Consider the following 18,625-nt stretch of genomic DNA (forward strand, 5'->3'; position numbering starts at 1 on the left):
CTCCAATACTCACTAGTTTGTTGATCTTTCGGCATGGGAGGTATTTAGGATGCACAAGGTGCTTGCTGTGACTTACCTTCAGACCCGACATGAGTGCTGCTACCTTTCCTACTACAGCCTAGTATGGCTCATATATGCCCAGCTTCACATAGAGCCAAGACAAGTATGATACCCCGAAACCTCTCGTCTCAGCCCTGAAAAATGTCGCTAGGTCATGTCTGATGAACTAGACAATCTTGGACTTCTTGGTGTGCGTAAGATTCTAATTTTCTTATTGATCTGTACCTCTGTGAATCTAATTAAAACAGTGATCAGGGAGAACGGGACTAACAATGTAACTCTCTTTAGTTTCAACACTTTCAAAGAAACTTCATACGATTTCGATTCACAGACCACAGAGTTTGTCCGCCAGATATCATATGGATCCAATATAGCTCTATCCCTATTAACTTCAACAAATACAACATGGTTTGGGACTTCATAGGAAAAAAAAATCATTTTGTCGAATGCATGTGTTTCCTTACTGTAGGATTCAGAAAACCAAATTCCGGCCCTACATTTCGTCAAATTATTGCATTTCTAGAAGCTCCATGGACGGTACTGGGACACACATGGGCGTCGATTTCCACCTTTTCTTCAAGTTCCATAAACTGAAGTGGTTCCTGTTCCATAAGATATGTTTCCTGTAAGAAGTAGTTCCTATCATGATTTTTTTTTCGAAACGGAGGCAAAAGGATTGCCTCATCGATTAATTAAGAAGAAGAGAATTGCCTAGTTAATTTATGGAAAACCGGGCGAAAACCGATACAAACACTACAAAAGTGACACTCCAGAAGCGCCTCACTCTCACGACCACGTAGACTGTCCGCCAAATGCCTCCAACACACAACAACCATAACCATCAACTTCTACGACTCAAAAGACGAAAGCCACGTGAACAACCCGAAACATTAGATGTGCTTGTTCATGTTTAGTTCTAGCAACATCAACACAATAATAATGGTTATCAGAAATTCAAGATCAAACCTCACGACTAGAGACGGAGTATTTTGCATAGTTTTAAATAGCCGGCTATGGCTCAGCTATAGCCCGCTATAGCCTTTTCAGCAGGGCGCCGCTAAATGGTCGCCTTCACAAATAACCCGCTATAGCTCCGCTATAGCTGATTTGGAGGCCCATCGCTATTTTCCATAGCCCGCTATATTTTGTGACATACTCCCTCTATTCCTTTATCTAAGGTGTATTTTTTCGGCACGGTAACCAAGGCACATAATTATGCACATGTTAGGACGAAATTACCCTTGGTAAATTTGTTGGTTAGTGGCAAGTAATCAGTTACTGCAGGAAAGTAAGAGATACATGCAATCGATAGAGAGATAGTTTCCTTCTTTTGCAACAAGGAGAGATACAGACAATCAGGAGAAAGAGATTTTCCTTTTTTCCTGGAGGGCTAACAAGGGAATTATGAGGAAGAAATGCACCATGCATTCTGGAATTTTATCAAAAAACAAATACACCTAATATAAACGAACGGAGGGAATAGCTGATATTTCAATATATTTTATAAACCCATGCACCTTATGCTCAGACAAAGTTCAGTGATTAAAAACTCCATGCACATTATGATCAGACAAAATTCAGTGATCCTTACATAATCCGATTGGTAACTAGTGGACTGTTAGTTTGTTCAGTCCTATCGATCCTGAACAATACTTGCTCACTATGAACCAACTGATCCTTTGGCTGGGTCTCGATGATACACATCCACACACTACTAGAAAAAGGACCTTATATGAGACACATTAGTCCTCGTTCGATTTTGGCCCGGTACTAATGGTACCATTAGTACCGGTTCGAACGGCTATGCATTAGTGCCGGTTCGTGTTGAACCTTTAGTACCGGTTCGTGCCACGAACTGGTATTAAAGGGGTGATGGCAGGCTGGCGTCAGGCCCGGGCCCCACGAGCCCCTTTAGTCCCGGTTTGTGGCACAAACCGGTACTAAAGGGCCAACCTTTAGTACCGGTTCGTGCCACGAACCGGCACTAAAGGGGTCTAACCTATAGTCCCGGTTGGAGACACAAACCGGGAGTATAGGGCAATTTTCAAACTTGGAAAAATCATAACTAAATCATCCTAATTCAGAAAAATACATATAATATATCAAAATTTGCAGAACAAAAAGATTGATCCGCATGATGAGGGGGCTAGCTTATTCTATTGCGGTTTTACCAGGAAAAAAAATAGCCACATTCGTCAAATTGAAAATTTAATGTAGGAAATTTTGTAACCACATCAAACTACGAGCCAAGACTTCAGAGAAGATTCATCTAAGCGGTGCACCCGCCAGGCTAACTGTCTTAAAAAAGATATTGAAAAAAGATAATATAATAAAAAACCGGCTATAAAATAAAAAGCTGAACACACCAGTCGGTGTGCTAATAGAAGTTGTGGCGCATTTGTAATGTGCAAATGTCGTCAGAACCCAAGCATCATTTATCATTGAATGCAAATTTTTGTAGGTAGCTTACCAAGCTGATCGCTTGGTGTCAACCTCTATAAAAATCAACATTATAAACATATGTGATGAAGTTTGCATAAGCGGTATGGGACTAAACCTTTCAGACCAGGGACAAAAAATTCAGAAGCTCGAGGCTCTAGTTCGCTCACTCATTTATTCTGTTTTTCTCGGTTCGTTTTTTCTTTTTGATTTTCTCTGTTTCTTCACCATTTTCTAAATACATCATTAACATGTTTTTCAAAATGTATTCTTTATCTACTTTTTTTATAAACAATTATATATTTTTTGTATACATCAAGAACATTTCGCATATATATGTTTAACGTTTTAAAATTTTCATTTTTAATATATATTTTATGATATCTATTTTTTTCATAAACACTATAATTTTTTACATACCAGGAACTATTTTTCAACACATTTTTTAAAAAAAATACATGATTAACATTTTTCAATTCTGTATTGAAATTTATTTTCGTTAGATATATTTAGAAAAAATAAATACAACTTAATGTAGAAAAATAAAGAGAAAAACAGAAGCAAAATGTAAAAAGGAAGAAAACAAGCTCCGGAGGCGGGTGGACCCTGCTAGGCCTGTTCATTCTCGGCTGCTGCTTGTGGGCCTGTACAAAATGCCATCGGGTTTGTTGGCTGAAGTCGGCAGTTGGCCCATCTGGCAGACCGCGGTATTAAGCATCGGGGCCCAATTGTTGGTGGTGACCAGACCGGGCTGGCTGGGACTCGAGCTCAAGCTGCCGCCGCCGCCACCGGAGGAGGTAAGGCACCTGACCTCACCGGACCAGGTCGAGGTGACGACTGCTCGCTCCCGGAAAGCAGCAGAGAAGCTGACGAGGGCCTCTTGGAGGAGCTGCGGCACGGTGGGAACTGAGGAATGGGCGGCGGCGGCGGCGGCCACGACTCTGGTAAAAAAAAGAAAATTGCCCCTCAAATCCCAATGTTCCTCCTGTCACATTTTTGCTGATTAATCAAGATTATAATTGTGTAAGTTAGTAGTTTGCCCCGGCTAATCTTGGAATCCTGCCTCTCAGGATACGAATTTTGAACACTCCCTAAAAATACAAATTTCGAGCACAACCCTGTTTCCAAAGCAAAACAGAACAAGAAATTTTGGCCCGGTCTCGATGATACACATCCACACACTAGTAGAAAAAGGACCTTATATGAGACACATTAGTCCCGGTTCAATTTTGGCCCGGTACTAATGGTACCATTAGTACCGGTTCGAACGGCTATGCATTAGTGCCGGTTCGTGTTGAACCTTTAGTACCGGTTCGTGCCACAAACCGGTATTAAAGGGGTGGTGGCAGGCTGGCGTCAGGCCGGGGCCCCACGAGCCCCTTTAGTCCCGGTTTGTGGCACAAACCGGTACTAAAGGGCCAACCTTTAGTACCGGTTCGTGCCACGAACCGGCACAAAAGGGGTCTAACCTATAGTGCCGGTTGGAGACACAAACCGGGACTATACGGCAATTTTCAAACTTGCAAAAATCATAACTAAATCATCCTAATTTAGAAAAATACATATAATATATCAAAATTTGCAGAACAAAAAGATTGATCCGCATGATGAGGGGGCTAGCTTATTCTATTGCGGTTTTACCAGGAAAAAAATAGCCACATTCGTCAAATTGAAAATTTAATGTAGGAAATTTTGTAACCACATCAAACTACGAGCCAAGACTTTAGAGAAGATTCATCTAAGCGGTGCACCCGCCAGGCTAATTGTCTTAAAAAAGATATTGAAAAAAGACAAGATAATAAAAAAACGGCTATAAAATAAAAAGCTAAACACACCAGTCAGTGTGCTAATAGAAGTTGTGGCACATTTGTAATGTGCAAATGTCGTCCGAACCCAAGCATCATTTATCATTGATTGCAAATTTTTGTAGGTAGCTTACCAAGCTGATCGCTTGGTGTCAACCTCTATAAAAATCAACATTATAAACATATGTGATGAAGTTTGCATAAGCGGTATGGGACTAAACCTTTCAGACCAGGGACAAAAAATTCAGAAGCTCGAGGCTCTAGCTCGCTCACTCATTTATTCTGTTTTTCTCGGTTCGTTTTTTCTTTTCGGTTTTCTCTGTTTCTTCCCCATTTTCTAAATACATCATTAACAAGTTTTTCAAAATGTATTCTTTGTCTACTTTTTTTATAAACAATTATATATTTTTTGTATACGTCAAGAACATTTTGCATATATATGTTTAACGTTTTAAAATTTTCATTTTTAATATATATATTATGATATCTATTTTTTTCATAAACACTATAATTTTTTACATATCAGGAACTATTTTTCAACACATTTTTTTTAAAAAAATACATGATTAACATTTTTCAATTCTGTATTGAAATTTATTTTCTTTAGATATATTTAGAAAATATAAATATAACTTAATGTAGAAAAATTAAGAGAAAAATAGAAGCAAAATGTAAAAAGGAAGAAAACATGCTCTGGAGGCGGGTGGACCCTGCTGGGCCTGTTCATTCTCGGCTGCTGCTTGTGGGCCTGTATAAAATGCCATCGGGTTTGTTGGCTGAAGTCGGCAGTTGGTCCATCTGGCAGACCGCAGTATTAAGCATCGGGGCCCAATTGTTGGTGGTGACCAGACCGGGCTGGCTGGGACTCGAGCTCAAGCTGCCGCCGCTGCCGCCGGAGGAGGTAAGGCACCTGACCTCACCGAACCAGGTCGAGGCGACGACTGCTCACTCCCGGAAAGCAGCAGAGAAGCTGACGAGGGCCTGTTGGAGGAGCGGCGGCGCGGTGGGCACTGAGGAACGGGAGGCGGCGGCGGCCACGACTCTGGTAAAAAAAAGAAAATCGCCCCTCAAATCCCAATGTTCCTCCTGTCACATTTTTGCTGATTAATCAAGAGGATAATTGTGTAAGTTAATAGTTTGCCCCGGCTAATCTTGGAATCCTGCCTCTCAGGACACAAATTTTGAACACTCCCTAAAAATACAAATTTTGATCACAACCCTGTTTCCAAAGCAAAACAGAACAAGAAATTTTGGCCCGGTCTCGATGATACACATCCACACACTAGTAGAAAAAGGACCTTATATGAGACACATTAGTCCCGGTTCAATTTTGGCCCGGTACTAATGGTACCATTAGTACCGGTTCGAACGGCTATGCATTAGTGCCGGTTCGTGTTGAACCTTTAGTACCGGTTCGTGCCACAAACCGGTATTAAAGGGGTGGTGGCAGGCTGGCGTCAGGCCGGGGCCCCACGAGCCCCTTTAGTCCCGGTTTGTGGCACAAACCGGTACTAAAGGGCCAACCTTTAGTACCGGTTCGTGCCACGAACCGGCACAAAAGGGGTCTAACCTATAGTGCCGGTTGGAGACACAAACCGGGACTATACGGCAATTTTCAAACTTGCAAAAATCATAACTAAATCATCCTAATTTAGAAAAATACATATAATATATCAAAATTTGCAGAACAAAAAGATTGATCCGCATGATGAGGGGGCTAGCTTATTCTATTGCGGTTTTACCAGGAAAAAAATAGCCACATTCGTCAAATTGAAAATTTAATGTAGGAAATTTTGTAACCACATCAAACTACGAGCCAAGACTGCAGAGAAGATTCATCTAGCGGTGCACCCGCCAGGCTAATTGTCTTAAAAAAGATATTGAAAAAAGACAAGATAATAAAAAAACGGCTATAAAATAAAAAGCTAAACACACCAGTCAGTGTGCTAATAGAAGTTGTGGCGCATTTGTAATGTGCAAATGTCGTCCGAACCCAAGCATCATTTATCATTGATTGCAAATTTTTGTAGGTAGCTTACCAAGCTGATCGCTTGGTGTCAACCTCTATAAAAATCAACATTATAAACATATGTGATGAAGTTTGCATAAGAGGTATGGGACTAAACCTTTCAGACCAGGGACAAAAAATTCAGAAGCTCGAGGCTCTAGCTCGCTCACTCATTTATTCTGTTTTTCTCGGTTCGTTTTTTCTTTTCGGTTTTCTCTGTTTCTTCCCCATTTTCTAAATACATCATTAACATGTTTTTCAAAATGTATTCTTTGTCTACTTTTTTTATAAACAATTATATATTTTTTGTATACGTCAAGAACATTTTGCATATATATGTTTAACGTTTTAAAATTTTCATTTTTAATATATATATTATGATATCTATTTTTTTCATAAACACTATAATTTTTTACATATCAGGAACTATTTTTCAACACATTTTTTTAAAAAAAATACATGATTAACATTTTTCAATTCTGTATTGAAATTTATTTTCTTTAGATATATTTAGAAAATATAAATATAACTTAATGTAGAAAAATTAAGAGAAAAATAGAAGCAAAATGTAAAAAGGAAGAAAACATGCTCTGGAGGCGGGTGGACCCTGCTGGGCCTGTTCATTCTCGGCTGCTGCTTGTGGGCCTGTATAAAATGCCATCGGGTTTGTTGGCTGAAGTCGGCAGTTGGTCCATCTGGCAGACCGCAGTATTAAGCATCGGGGCCCAATTGTTGGTGGTGACCAGACCGGGCTGGCTGGGACTCGAGCTCAAGCTGCCGCCGCTGCCGCCGGAGGAGGTAAGGCACCTGACCTCACCGAACCAGGTCGAGGCGACGACTGCTCACTCCCGGAAAGCAGCAGAGAAGCTGACGAGGGCCTGTTGGAGGAGCGGCGGCGCGGTGGGCACTGAGGAACGGGAGGCGGCGGCGGCCACGACTCTGGTAAAAAAAAGAAAATCGCCCCTCAAATCCCAATGTTCCTCCTGTCACATTTTTGCTGATTAATCAAGAGGATAATTGTGTAAGTTAATAGTTTGCCCCGGCTAATCTTGGAATCCTGCCTCTCAGGACACAAATTTTGAACACTCCCTAAAAATACAAATTTTGATCACAACCCTGTTTCCAAAGCAAAACAGAACAATAAATTTTGGCCCGGTCTCGATGATACACATCCACACACTAGTAGAAAAAGGACCTTATATGAGAAACATTAGTTCCGGTTCGATTTTGGCCCGGTACTAATGGTACCATTAGTACCGGTTCGAACGGCTATGCATTAGTGCCGGTTCGTGTTGAACCTTTAGTACCGGTTCGTGCCACGAACCGGTATTAAAGGGGTGGTGGCAGGCTGGCGTCAGGCCCGGGCCCCACGAGCCCTTTAGTCCCGGTTTGTGGCACAAACCGGTACAAAAGGGCCAACCTTTAGTACCGGTTCGTGCCACGAACCGGCACTAAAGGGGTCTAACCTATAGTCCCGGTTGGAGACACAAACCGGGACTATAGGGCAATTTCAAACTTGGAAAAATCATAACTAAATCATCCTAATTCAGAAAAATACATATAATATATCAAAATTTGCAGAACAAAAAGATTGATCCGCATGATTAGGGGGCTAGCTTATTCTATTGTGGTTTTACCAGGAAAAAAATAGCCACATTCGTTAAATTGAATATTTAATGTAGGAAATTTTGTAACCACATCAAACTACGAGCCAAGACTTCAGAGAAGATTCATCTAAGCGGTGCACCCGCCAGGCTAACTGTCTTAAAAAGATATGAAAAAAAGACAATATAATAAAAGACCGGCTATAAAATGAAAAGCTGAACAAACCAGTCGGTGTGCTAATAGAAGTTGTGGCGCATTTGTAATGTGCAAATGTCGTCAGAACCCAAGCATCATTTATCATTGATTGCAAATTTTTGTAGGTAGCTTACCAAGTTGATCACTTGGTGTCAACCTCTATAAAAATCAACATTATAAACATATGTGATGAAGTTTTCATAAGCGGTATGGGACTAAACCTTTCAGACCAAGGACAAAAAATTAAGAAGCTCGAGGCTCTAGTTCGCTCACTCATTTATTCTGTTTTTCTCGGTTCGTTTTTTCTTTTCAGTTTTCTCTGTTTCTTCACCATTTTCTAAATACATCATTAACATGTTTTTCAAAATGTATTCTTTGTCTACTTTTTTATAAACAATTATATATTTTTTGTATACGTCAAGAACATTTTGCATATATATGTTTAACGTTTTAAAATTTTCATTTTTAATATATATATTATGATATCTATTTTTTTCATAAACACTATAATTTTTACATATCAGGAACTATTTTTCAACATATTTTTTTAAAAAAATACATTTTTAACATTTTTCAATTCTATATTGAAATTTATTTTCGTTAGATATATTTAGAAAATATAAATATAACTTAATGTAGAAAAATTAAGAGAAAAATAGAAGCAAAATGTAAAAAGGAAGAAAACAAGCTCTGGAGGCGGGTGGACCCTGCTGGGCCTGTTCATTCTCGGCTGCTGCTTGTGGGCCTGTATAAAATGCCATCGGGTTTGTTGACTGAAGTTGGCAGTTGGCCCATCTGGCAGACCGCGGTATTAAGCATCGGGGTCCCATTGTTGGTGGTGACCAGACCGGGCTGGCTGGGACTCGAGCTCAAGCTGCCGCCGCCGCCGCCGGAGGAGGTAAGGCACCTGACCTCACCGAACCAGGTCGAGGCGACGACTGCTCGCTCCCGGAAAGCAGCAGAGAAGCTGACCAGGGCCTCTTGGAGGAGCGGCGGCGCGGTGGGCACTGAGGAACGGGAGGAGGCGGCGGCCACGACTCTGGTAAAAAAAAAGAAAATCGCCCCTCAAATCCCAATGTTCCTCCTGTCACATTTTTGCTGATTAATCAAGAGGATAATTGTGTAAGTTCATAGTTTGCCCCGGCTAATCTTGGAATCCTGCCTCTCAGGACACAAATTTTGAACACTCCCTAAAAATACAAATTTTGATCACAACCCTGTTTCCAAAGCAAAACAGAACAATAAATTTTGGCCCGGTCTCGATGATACACATCCACACACTAGTAGAAAAAGGACCTTATATGAGACACATTAGTTCCGGTTCGATTTTGGCCCGGTACTAATGGTACCATTAGTACCGGTTCGAACGGCTATGCATTAGTGCCGGTTCGTGTTGAACCTTTAGTACCGGTTCGTGCCACGAACCGGTATTAAAAAGGGGTGGTGGCAGGCTGGCATCAAGCCGGGGCCCCACGAGCCCCTTTAGTCCCGGTTTGTGGCACAAACCTGTACTAAAGGGCCAACCTTTAGTAACGGTTCGTGCCACGAACCGGCACTAAAGGGGTCTAACCTATAGTCCCGGTTGGAGACACAAACCGGGACTGTAGGGCACTTTTCAAACTTGGAAAAATCATAACTAAATCATCCTAATTCAGAAAAATACATATAATATATCAAACAAAAAGATTGATCCGCATGATAAGGGGGCTAGCTTATTCTATTGCGGTTTTACCAGGAAAAAAAATAGCCACATTCGTTAAATTGAATATTTAATGTAGGAAATTTTGTAACCACATCAAACTACGAGCCAAGACTTCAGAGAAGATTCATCTAAGCGGTGCACCCGCCAGGCTAACTGTCTTAAAAAGATATGAAAAAAAGACAATATAATAAAAAACCGGCTATAAAATAAAAAGCTGAACAAACCAGTCGGTGTGCTAATAGAAGTTGTGGCGCATTTGTAATGTGCAAATGTCGTCAGAACCCAAGCATCATTTATCATTGATTGCAAATTTTTGTAGGTAGCTTACCAAGTTGATCGCTTGGTGTCAACCTCTATAAAAATCAACATTATAAACATATGTGATGAAGTTTGCATAAGCGGTATGGGACTAAACCTTTCAGACCAAGGACAAAAAATTAAGAAGCTCGAGGCTCTAGTTCGCTCACTCATTTATTCTGTTTTTCTCGGTTCATTTTTTCTTTTCGGTTTTCTCTGTTTCTTCACCATTTTCTAAATACATCATTAACATGTTTTTCAAAATGTATTCTTTGTCTACTTTTTTTATAAACAATTATATATTTTTTGTATACGTCAAGAACATTTTGCATATATATGTTTAACGTTTTAAAATTTTCATTTTTAAGATATATATTATGATATCTATTTTTTTCATAAACACTATAATTTTTACATATCAGGAACTATTTTTCAACATATTTTTTTTAAAAAAAAATACATGATTAACATTTTTCAATTCTATATTGAAATTTATTTTCGTTAGATATATTTAGAAAATATAAATATAACTTAATGTAGAAAAATTAAGATAAAAATAGAAGCAAAATGTAAAAAGGAAGAAAACAAGCTCTGGAGGCGGGTGGACCCTGCTGGGCCTGTTCATTCTCGGCTGCTGCTTGTGGGCCTGTATAAAATGCCATCGGGTTTGTTGACTGAAGTCGGCAGTTGGCCCATCTGGCAGACCGCGGTATTAAGCATCGGGGCCCGATTGTTGGTGGTGACCAGACCGGGCTGGCTGGGACTCGAGCTCAAGCTGCCGCCGCCGCCGCCGGAGGAGGTAAGGCACCTGACCTCACCGAACCAGGTCGAGGCGACGACTGCTCGCTCCCGGAAAGCAGCAGAGAAGCTGGCCAGGGCCTCTTGGAGGAGCGGCGGCGCGGTGGGCACTGAGGAATGGGAGGCGGCGGCGGCCACGACTCTGGTAAAAAAAAAAGAAAATCGCCCCTCAAATCCCAATGTTCCTCCTGTCACATTTTTGCTGATTAATCAAGACGATAATTGTGTAAGTTCATAGTTTGCCCCGGCTAATCTTGGAATCCTGCCTCTCAGGACACAAATTTTGAACACTCCCTAAAAATACAAATTTTGATCACAACCCTGTTTCCAAGGCAAAACAGAACAATAAATTTTGGCCCGGTCTCGATGATACACATCCACGCACTAGTAGAAAAAGGACCTTATATGAGACACATTAGTTCCGATTCGATTTTGGCCCTGTACTAATGGTACCATTAGTACCGGTTCGAACGGCTATGCATTAGTGCCGGTTCGTGTTGAACCTTTAGTACCGGTTCGTGCCACGAACCGGTATTAAAAAGGGGTGGTGGCAGGCTGGCATCAAGCCGGGGCCCCACGAGCCCCTTTAGTCCCGGTTTGTGGCACAAACCTGTACTAAAGGGCCAACCTTTAGTACCGGTTCGTGCCACGAACCGGCACTAAAGGGGTCTAACCTATAGTCCCGGTTGGAGACACAAACCGGGACTGTAGGGCACTTTTCAAACATGGAAAAATCATAACTAAATCATCCTAATTCAGAAAAATACATATAATATATCAAAATTTGCAGAACAAAAAGATTGATCCGCATGATGAGGGGGCTAGCTTATTCTATTGCGGTTTTACCAGGAAAAAAAATAGCCACATTCGTTAAATTGAATATTTAATGTAGGAAATTTTGTAACCACATCAAACTACGAGCCAAGACTTCAGAGAAGATTCATCTAAGCGGTGCACCCGCCAGGCTAACTGTCTTAAAAAGATATGAAAAAAGACAATATAATAAAAAACCGGCTATAAAATAAAAAGATGAACAAACCAGTCGGTGTGCTAATAGAAGTTGTGGCGCATTTGTAATGTGCAAATGTCGACAGAACTCAAGCATCATTTATCATTGATTGCAAATTTTTGTAGGTAGCTTACCAAGTTGATCGCTTGGTGTCAACCTCTATAAAAATCAACATTACAAACATATGTGATGAAGTTTGCATAAGCGGTATGGGACTAAACCTTTCAGACTAGGGACAAAAAATTCAGAAGCTTGAGGCTCTAGTTCGCTCACTCATTTATTCTGTTTTTCTCGGTTCGTTTTTTCTTTTCGGTTTTCTCTGTTTCTTCACCATTTTCTAAATACATCATTAACATGTTTTTCAAAATGTATTCTTTGTCTACTTTTTTTTATAAACAATTATATATTTTTTGTATACGTCAAGAACATTTTGCATATATATGTTTAACGTTTTAAAATTTTCATTTTTAATATATATATTACGATATCTATTTTTTCATAAACACTATAATTTTTTACATATCAGGAACTATTTTTCAACACATTTTTTTTAAAAAATACATTATTAACATTTTTCAGTTCTGTATTGAAATTTATTATCGTTAGATATATTTAGAAAATATAAATATAACTTAATGTAGAAAAATTAAGAGAAAACAGAAGCAAAATGTAAAAAGGAAGAAAAGAAGCTCTGGAGGCGGGTGGACCCTGCTGGGCCTGTTCATTCTCGGCTGCTGCTTGTGGGCCTGTACAAAATGCCATCGGGTTTGTTGGCTGAAGTCGGCAGTTGGCCCATCTGGCAGACCGCGGTATTAAGCATCGGGGCCCAATTGTTGCTGGTGACCAGACCGGCTGGCTGGGACTCGAGCTCAAGCTGCCGCCGCCGCCGCCGAAGGAGGTAAGGCACCTGACCTCACCGGACCAGGTCGAGGCGACGACTGCTCACTCCCGGAAAGCAGCAGAGAAGCTGACGAGGGCCTCTTCGAGGAGCAGCGGCACGCTGGGCACTGAGGAATGGGCGGCGGCGGCGGCGGCCACGACTCTGGTAAAAAAAATAAAATCGCCCCTCAAATCCCAATGTTCCTCCTGTCACATTTTTGCTGATTAATCAAGAGGATAATTGTGTAAGTTCATAGTTTGCCCCGGCTAATCTTGGAATCCTGCCTCTCAGGACACAAATTTTGAACACTCCCTAAAAATACAAATTTTGATCACAACCCTGTTTCCAAAGCAAAACAGAACAATAAATTTTGGCCCGGTCTCGATGATACACATCCACACACTAGTAGAAAAAGGACCTTATATGAGACACATTAGTTCCGGTTCGATTTTGGCCCGGTACTAATGGTACCATTAGTACCGGTTCGAACGGCTATGCATTAGTGCCGGTTCGTGTTGAACCTTTAGTACCGATTCGTGCCACGAACTGGTATTAAAAAGGGGTGGTGGCAGGCTGGCATCAAGCCGGGGCCCCACGAGCCCCTTTAGTCCCGGTTTGTGGCACAAACCTGTACTAAAGGGCCAACCTTTAGTACCGGTTCGTGCCACGAACCGACACTAAAGGGATCTAACCTATAGTCCCGGTTGGAGACATGAACCGGGACTGTAGGGCACTTTTCAAACTTGGAAAAATCATAACTAAATCATCCTAATTCAGAAAAATACATATAATATATCAAACAAAAAGATTGATCCGCATGATGAGGGGGCTAGCTTATTCTATTGTGGTTTTACCAGGAAAAAAAATAGCCACATTCGTTAAATTGAATATTTAATGTAGGAAATTTTGTAACCACATCAAACTACGAGCCAAGACTTCAGAGAAGATTCATCTAAGCGGTGCACCCGCCAGGCTAACTGTCTTAAAAAGATATGAAAAAAAGACAATATAATAAAAAACCGGCTATAAAATAAAAAGCTGAACAAACCAGTCGGTGTGCTAATAGAAGTTGTGGCGCATTTGTAATGTGCAAATGTCGTCAGAACCCAAGCATCATTTATCATTGATTGCAAATTTTTGTAGGTAGCTTACCAAGTTGATCGCTTGGTGTCAACCTCTATAAAAATCAACATTATAAACATATGTGATGAAGTTTGCATAAGCGGTATGGGACTAAACCTTTCAGACCAAGGACAAAAAATTCAGAAGCTCGAGGCTCTAGTTCGCTCACTCATTTATTCTGTTTTTCTCGGTTCGTTTTTTCTTTTCGGTTTTCTCTGTTTCTTCACCATTTTCTAAATACATCATTAACATGTTTTTCAAAATGTATTCTTTGTCTACTTTTTTTATAAACAATTATATATTTTTTGTATACGTCAAGAACATTTTGCATATATATGTTTAACGTCTTAAAATTTTCATTTTTAATATATATATTATGATATCTATTTTTTTCATAAACACTATAATTTTTACATATCAAGAACTATTTTTCAACATATTTTTTTTAAAAAAAATACATGATTAACATTTTTCAATTCTATATTGAAATTTATTTTCGTTAGATATATCTAGAAAATATAAATATAACTTAATGTAGAAAAATTAAGAGAAAAATAGAAGCAAAATGTAAAAAGGAAGAAAACAAGCTCTGGAGGCGGGTGGACCCTGCTGGGCCTGTTCATTCTCGGCTGCTGCTTGTGGGCCTGTATAAAATGCCATCGGGTTTGTTGACTGAAGTCGGCAGTTGGCCCATCTGGCAGACCGCGGTATTAAGCATCGGGGCCCGATTGTTGGTGGTGACCAGACCGGGCTGGCTGGGACTCGAGCTCAAGCTGCCGCCGCCGCCGCCGGAGGAGGTAAGGCACCTGACCTCACCGAACCAGGTCGAGGCGACGACTGCTCGCTCCCGGAAAGCAGCAGAGAAGCTGACCAGGGCCTCTTGGAGGAGCGGCGGCGCGGTGGGCACTGAGGAACGGGAGGTGGCGGCGGCCACGACTCTGGTAAAAAAAAAAGAAAATCGCCCCTCAAATCCCAATGTTCCTCCTGTCACATTTTTGCTGATTAATCAAGAGGATAATTGTGTAAGTTCATAGTTTGCCCCGGCTAATCTTGGAATCCTGCCTCTCAGGACACAAATTTTGAACACTCCCTAAAAATACAAATTTTGATCACAACCCTGTTTCCAAAGCAAAACAGAACAATAAATTTTGGCCCGGTCTCGATGATACACATCCACACACTAGTAGAAAAAGGACCTTATATGAGACACATTAGTTCCGGTTCGATTTTGGCCCTGTACTAATGGTACCATTAGTACCGGTTCGAACGGCTATGCATTAGTGCCGGTTCGTGTTGAACCTTTAGTACCGGTTCGTGCCACGAACCGGTATTAAAAAGGGGTGGTGGCAGGCTGGCATCAAGCCGGGGCCCCACGAGCCCCTTTAGTCCCGGTTTGTGGCACAAACCTATACTAAAGGGCCAACCTTTAGTACCGGTTCGTGCCACGAACCGGCACTAAAGGGGTCTAACCTATAGTCCCGGTTGGAGGCACAAACCGGGACTGTAGGGCACTTTTCAAACATGGAAAAATCGTAACTAAATCATCCTAATTCAGAAAAATACATATAATATATCAAAATCTGCAGAACAAAAAGATTGATCCGCATGATGAGGGGGCTAGCTTATTCTATTGCGGTTTTACCAGGAAAAAAAATAGCCACATTCGTTAAATTGAATATTTAATGTAGGAAATTTTGTAACCACATCAAACTACGAGCCAAGACTTCAGAGAAGATTCATCTAAGCGGTGCACCCGCCAGGCTAACTGTCTTAAAAAGATATGAAAAAAAGACAATATAATAAAAAACCGGCTATAAAATAAAAAGCTGAACAAACCAGTCGGTGTGCTAATAGAAGTTGTGGCGCATTTGTAATGTGCAAATGTCGACAGAACCAAAGCATCATTTATCATTGATTGCAAATTTTTGTAGGTAGCTTACCAAGTTGATCGCTTGGTGTCAACCTCTATAAAAATCAACATTACAAACATATGTGATGAAGTTTGCATAAGCGGTATGGGACTAAACCTTTCAGACTAGGGACAAAAAATTCAGAAGCTCGAGGCTCTAGTTCGCTCACTCATTTATTCTGTTTTTCTCAGTTCGTTTTTTCTTTTCGGTTTTCTCTGTTTCTTTACCATTTTCTAAATACATCATTAACATGTTTTTCAAAATGTATTCTTTGTCTACTTTTTTTTATAAACAATTATATATTTTTTGTATACGTCAAGAACATTTTGCATATATATGTTTAACGTTTTAAAATTTTCATTTTTAATATATATATTACGATATCTATTTTTTCATAAACACTATAATTTTTTACATATCAGGAACTATTTTTCAACACATTTTTTTTTAAAAATACATTATTAACATTTTTCAATTCTGTATTGAAATTTGTTATCGTTAGATATATTTAGAAAATATAAATATAACTTAATGTAGAAAAATTAAGAGAAAACAGAAGCAAAATGTAAAAAGGAAGAAAAGAAGCTCTGGAGGCGGGTGGACCCTGCTGGGCCTGTTCATTCTCGGCTGCTGCTTGTGGGCCTGTACAAAATGCCATCGGGTTTGTTGGCTGAAGTCGGCCGTTGGCCCATCTGGCAGACCGCGGTATTAAGCATCGGGGCCCAATTGTTGCTGGTGACCAGACCGGCTGGCTGGGACTCGAGCTCAAGCTGCCGCCGCCGCCGCCGAAGGAGGTAAGGCACCTGACCTCATCGGACCAGGTCAAGGCGACGACTGCTCACTCCCGGAAAGCAGCAGAGAAGCTGACGAGGGCCTCTTCGAGGAGCAGCGGCACGCTGGGCACTGAGGAACGGGCGGCGGCGGCGGCGGCCACGACTGGTAAAAAAAAGAAAATCGCCCCTCAAATCCCAATGTTCCTCCTGTCACATTTTTTCTGATTAATCAAAAGGATAATTGTGTAAGTTAATAGTTTGCCCCGGCTAATCTTGGAATCCTGCCTCTCAGGACACAAATTTGAACACTCCCTAAGAATACAAATTTTGATGACAACCCTGTTTCCAAAGCAAAACAGAACAAGAAATTTTGGCCGGGCTCGATGATACACATCCACACACTAGTAGAAAAAGGACCTTATATGAGACACATTAGTCCTGGTTCGATTTTGGCCAGGTACTAATGGTATCATTAGTACCGGTTCGAACGGGTATGCATTAGTGTCGGCTCGTGTTGAACCTTTAGTACCAGTTCGTGCCACAAACCGGTATTAAAGGGGTGGTGGCAGGCTGGCGTCAGGCCGGAGCCCCATGAGCCCCTTTAGTCCCGGTTTGTGGCACAAACCGATACTAAAGGGCCAACCTTTAGTACCGGTTCGTGCCACGAACCGGCACTAAAGGCGTCTAACCAATAGTCCCGGTTGGAGACACAAACCGGGACTATAGGGCAATTTTCAAACATGGAAAAATCATAACTAAATCATCCTAATTCAGAAAAATACATATAATATATCAAAATTTGCAAAATAAAAAGATTGATCCGCATGATGAGGGGGCTAGCTTATTCTATTTCGGTTTTACCAGGAAAAAAATAGCCACATTCGTCAAATTGAAAATTTAATGTAGGAAATTTTGTAACCACATCAAACTACGAGCCAAGACTTCAGAGAAGATTCATCTAAGCGGTGAACCCGCCAGGCTAACTGTCTGAAAAAAGATACTGAAAAAAGACAATATAATAAAAAACCGGCTCTAAAATAAAAAGCTGAACACACTAGTCGGTGTGCTAATAGAAGTTGTGGCGCATTTGTAATGTGCAAATGTCATCAGAACCCAAGCATCATTTATCATTGATTGCAAATTTTTGTAGGTAGCTTACCAAGCTGATCGCTTGGTGTCAACCTCTATAAAAATCAACATTATAAACATATGTGATGAAGTTTGCATAAGCGGTATGGGACTAAACCTTTCAGACCAGGGACAAAAAATTCAGAAGCTCGAGGCTCTAGCTCGCTCACTCATTTATTCTGTTTTTCTCGGTTCGTTTTTTCTTTTGGGTTTTCTCTGTTTCTTCCCCATTTTCTAAATACATCATTAACATGTTTTTCAAAATGTATTCTTTGTCTACTTTTTTTATAAACAATTATATATTTTTTGTATACGTCAAGAACATTTTGCATATATATGTTTAACGTTTTGAAATTTTCATTTTTAATATATATATTATGATATCTATTTTTTTCATAAACACTATAATTTTTTACATATCAGGAACTATTTTTCAACACATTTTAAAAAAAAAATACATGATTAACATTTTTCAATTCTGTATTGAAATTTATTTTCTTTAGATATATTTAGAAAATATAAATATAACTTAATGTAGAAAAATTAAGAGAAAGACAGAAGCAAAATGTAAAAAGGAAGAAAACAAGCTCTGGATGCGGGTGGACCCTGATGGGCCTGTTCATTCTCGGCTGCTGCTTGTGGGCCTGTACAAAATGCCATCGGGTTTGTTGGCTGAAGTCGGTAGTTGGCCCATCTGGCAGACCACGATATTAAGCATCGGGGCCCAATTGTTGGTGGTGACCAGATCGGGCTGGCTGGGACTCGAGCTCAAGCTGCCGCCGCCGCCGGAGGAGGTAAGGCACCTGACCTCACCGGACCAGGTCGAGGCGACGACTGCTCGCTCCCGGAAAGCAGCAGAGAAGCTGACGAGGGCCTCTTGGAGGAGCGGCGGCG

Source organism: Triticum aestivum, chromosome 7B, assembly GCF_018294505.1.
Source record: "Triticum aestivum cultivar Chinese Spring chromosome 7B, IWGSC CS RefSeq v2.1, whole genome shotgun sequence".
NCBI classification, from domain to species: domain Eukaryota; kingdom Viridiplantae; phylum Streptophyta; class Magnoliopsida; order Poales; family Poaceae; genus Triticum; species Triticum aestivum.